The sequence below is a fragment of the Solanum verrucosum genome, unplaced genomic scaffold (genome assembly GCF_900185275.1).
Source record: "Solanum verrucosum unplaced genomic scaffold, falcon-dt-bn FXZP01000049.1, whole genome shotgun sequence".
Classification (NCBI taxonomy): domain Eukaryota; kingdom Viridiplantae; phylum Streptophyta; class Magnoliopsida; order Solanales; family Solanaceae; genus Solanum; species Solanum verrucosum.
The window spans coordinates 1,451,192-1,456,105 of NW_026020221.1; positions in this window are offsets into that span (position 1 = coordinate 1,451,192).

Here is a 4,914-nt window from a genome sequence, read left to right on the forward strand (position 1 = left end):
CAAGGAACATATGCCAATTTTCCTAAAATATTTAAGGGGTAAAACAAAGTAAAAATGAATATATCGCCCTTTTTAACTTCTTTGAGTAAACAGGCATATTTCAAAATGAGTAGTGCCGTTACTAAATTACAGAAACTTAGCTTAACCAAATTATTTATAATTGAAGAAAAAAAGAATATGTTGATGGCATTGGTTGGTAATATTGGTAGAGATGAAGGGCAAATAGTATAAGAAAAATGTTGGAGGAGTTTTCCTAAAAGTGAGGGTCCATTTGGTATTCCCCGAAAACTTGCGACCTAACGGCACATGAGATGCTTTGCCCTTCTAAAGCGCAAGAAAATTACAACGGGCCGAGCGGGATGCGGGCCCCAAGCCCGGACCCACCTCCCATTTATTTGCGCGTCAGTATTTACTTTCGATATTATGTCACCATCCTATTTTTATTCGTGACCACTCTAACACCTCCTCTCCGCCAGAAACAGATATTTTTTTCGGAGAAATTACGAATACATACTAGTTAATTGGTTTACCTATAATTTTAGTTAATTATCGTTCCTAATCAACATTCAATGATAATTACGTGAACTGAAGTTTTAAGTGTGTATAATTCAAATTTTTGTATAATTTAAAAATTATATAATATAATATATTTAACTTTTGTATAATATAATTTGTATAACTATTTAAAGTTTAGATGTTTATGTTGCATATATTCGTTATTTTGAGTTTATTAAAAAAATAGCTCAATCATACAAACTTATCTGCGAACTATACAAACCCGCAAATTATACAAACGAGTCAACTTAAACTATGACTACAATCAATAAATATGTGAACTATAACTATGAAGCATAATTAAATTTATTATAGTGGCTATTTGCGAAAATTTCTCTTGTTTCTTTTTCTTTTACTCCCTCCGTTTAATATTACATGTTCTCGTTCATCTATCACATTTTTAATTTTTTTTAATTAGAATTATATTTTATTAAAATGATATTTTCAAAATTTTAAATTTGATAATACAATTATTTAATACTGAGGATAATATGAAAAAAAGAAGTAAAAGAATTCTTTTGATTTGTTAAAATGTACAAATAAAATAAAATAGAGAAAGTATTAACTTCACGTGAAATTTAAAAAAATAAAAAAGATTTTTTAATTTTGATAGTCTTAAGTAATTAAAAATACATAGAATATATCAAAATGACACATGTCATGTGAAAAAATAGATTTAAAAATTGTAAAAAGAGTTTTTTTAAAACAAACTTAAGAAAAGAGGAAGAAGTATTAAACTTTTGCTGTTTAAATGATTTGATATTTAGAGTGATGATAGCGGGATACTAATCATTTACGACACTTGTATTCTGTGTGCTAAGAGCTTAAATAATTGTCGTTTAGTCTGACAAGTGCATGAAATAAAAATGGTTCGTATTTGGCTGAAAATAGGTTTTACCAAATGAGAAAGCATTTTAAAACTAAAAAACACCTTAAAGCATATGAAAAAACTGGTGCTGAATGTTTAAGTATTGATTACTATGTGCTGCAAAATAATAGGAGATTTTGATGAAACATTAAGCTCAATTACGTCATGAGATGCTTAACCTTTTCCCCATATTGTTTTGTTGTTTACTTAGAGCCCGTTTGGATTGGCTTAAAAGTCTATCAAATATACTTTTAAGTCAGATTTTGATTTCTAGAAGTGTTTAGCAAATATTAAAAATGATTTAAAATAAGTTATGAAATGTTTGACAAAATAAAAAATGACTTAAAATAAGTCAGAATCAAAAGTAAATCTCTCCATACTTTTTATTTTTTAATTTAAAAGTCATTTCAATTTGATTTTTTATTTTTGACTTAAAAACTATTTTTTAAAGTCAATTCAAACGGACTCTTAATTACCTAAAATTCTCCACTTGATCATCAATCATCATCATTGTGCAGGCGTGACAATCAAAGTCAAAGTAATAATTTACTAACAAACCTTCTAGTGGAATGATAAGTATTTTACTATTCTTAATTAAAGGTCTTCTTCATATATTTAAAAAAAAATTATAAATAAAAATAATAATTTTATTTATCATAAGAATAAATTAAACATAATTTATTTTAATTCTGCAAATTATCAAATAATTATTTTTTAATATGAGACGAAAGGAATAATACACTCTTCATTTCATTTTATTTATCTTTCCTTTGAATTTGTTTTAAAGAAAACATCCCAAGTTAATTGAATAAAATTAAATATTTAGAATTAAGTTTTCTTGACAGTATAGATTTAATTCTAAAAATTCATCTTAATTATGATTTTTATATTTATAAAAAAAATAACTTTAAAATTAAAAGTTACCAAATGGGCCCTTAGTCGTAGGCGTAATATTTGTGAGGAAGAGCGGTGAGAGTAGTAATAATGTTGATGACCAACATGGGTTGTTGTGAATTGGTGGGAGTATTTTACTTCTAATTAGAGGTTTTGGATTCGAATCCTGGATATGAGAAATTTTTTGTTGAAAACGACATCTCCAAATGAGTCCTGCAGTACACAATTTAAATTTAATCAGAGCTTTAATATAGATTCCAACCACCGAAAATAAAAAAAGTAATAATGTTGAGGAAGAGAGAAGGGTAGGACGGACCATTCCCCACAGGTGTCCCAAAAGGAGACAGGTGTTGACTGTTGAGCCAATTTCTGCTGCCCTTTAGTCCCCGGTCAGCCGTTGAAACGCTGCCCCATTCGACATCATTAACACCGACCCAACTTCCCATACTTTGCCTCTCAAAATCATAAATGCCTCACTATTAATCTTTTCACGTTATGCCTCCATTTTTTAATTTCGATTTGTCTCACAAAGTTCAATTATATTAAAGATAAAAATATAAAGTAACACATCAAGTTATCTCAAATTTTTAAAAAGACATCTTAATTATGTAGATATTCTATTACCTCCTTAAACAATTTCGATAATATATTATTACATCATTTTTTGATCGATTCCAAATTTTAAATGACAAGTATTATCACACACCAATTATTATGTAACACATATTAATTTAATTTGAAATTTTTTTTTCATTTTAAATTTTTCTTTATTTCTCTCTCTTACTTTTGACTTATTTTAATTTTATTACTTTAATTTTAATTTCATTTTAAATTCTACTTCATCTTCCACCTCTACTTTCAAACTACCCCTCTCTCCATTTTCTTTCTTTTTTCTTCTTCACCTCACCCCACCCCCACGTCAAATTAAGCTCCTCCATTTTCTTTCTTTTTTCTTCTTCTTCTTCGGTCAAATTTCTTTCTTTCCAAAATTACATTATTTTCTAGAATTTGTGTTATAATTTGTGTTATTGATAACAAAACTAATTATTTTTCTAAGAAAAATCAAAATTTTGAAGATATCATCAATTAATTTATCTCATATTCATATAACTTCAAAACTAGAAATGATAATTTTGAAAGAATCAGAATTCTTCGAAAATTGAAAAAGTTTAATTGAAATTTGAATAAAAAAACTAAATAATACTAATCATCTTGAAATCTAATAGATTTATCAAATTGTTTGAAATGTAATAAAATATTTAGATATAATTTTAAAATTGAAGAAAGTTAAACTACTATTAGTAAAAAAGGGAGATGAAGTTATGGTAAAAAAGTGACATGAAAGTGAGAAGGTACAATGAAGATGACAATGAAATTTTGAAGAAGAAGGAAGAAAGAAAAAGAAAAGAATAATAAGGAGAAAAAGTTAAAATAATAAGAAAAACAAGAAAATATATTTTATAGCAAAATACTTGTAAAAATGTAATTAAATTCGTTTTTTTAGTTTATTCACGTTTAAGAGAGTGCATACACTCTCCATGCCAGCTGGACAAAAAATGATGTAATAATATCAGTTCATGATTGTTTAGGAGAGTAATAGGACGCTTGCATAGTTTATTTGTCTTTTAAAAATTTCGGGACAACTTCGATGTCACTTTATGTCTTTTCTCTATATTGAAAGTAATTGTTTCATAAATATTTGTTTAATTTGAAAAAATAAAATATAATTTATTCTTGTGTGTCTATTTTATTCTTACTATTAAATATTTCAAAATTATAATTTATTCTTTTGTATCTATTTTATTCTTAATATTCAATATTTCAAAATAAATAAATTGTTGAGCCAATGCACACTCATTAATAAAAGAAGTTAAGAACTTAAAATAAACACCACTTTTACTTTTGTCCGTTGAAATATTCTCAAACTATTCTTAAAAATATAAATAATTCAAAGTAAAATCATAATTATGAATAGTGAACACTCTTGAAATAATCACCTATAAGATGTAACGTGGGGCAAAAAAAGGGGAAAAATCCAATATCTTAAACTTTAAACAATTCAATTATTTTGAACTACGAAAAAAACTTCAATAATTCACGTATTTGAAACGGAAGGAGTATTCAATATCTGTTACATTTTCTAAAACTAAATTATTAATAGATTTAAAGAATAATATAATAACATTACCTATGTTATTTATTATTTTTAAGGTGTGTGTCAAGTTAATAATGAATACATATTATTAAAAACAGAGAGAATATCTAACAAAAATGAATGAAACTCAAATTCAAAATCTCTTATTAAGAATTAAGGATGAAATAATACATACCACTCTACCACAATCTTCTTGGTATGAGTCACCCCTTAACTCACTTCACTTGCTAATTTTTTCAAGACTTGTTTCAATAAAAAGAATACCTCAAACAACAAATCAATTACATAATTATATTGATTGAATTTATAAAGTATATGGTTAAAACTTATCATCTTAAATATGGTAAGATAATTATATGATTACAAGAGTATATTTTTAAAATAAATAAATTTAAGTTTAGAAATTGACAAATAATTTTCAAGACTTGTCAAGTGTTTTTTT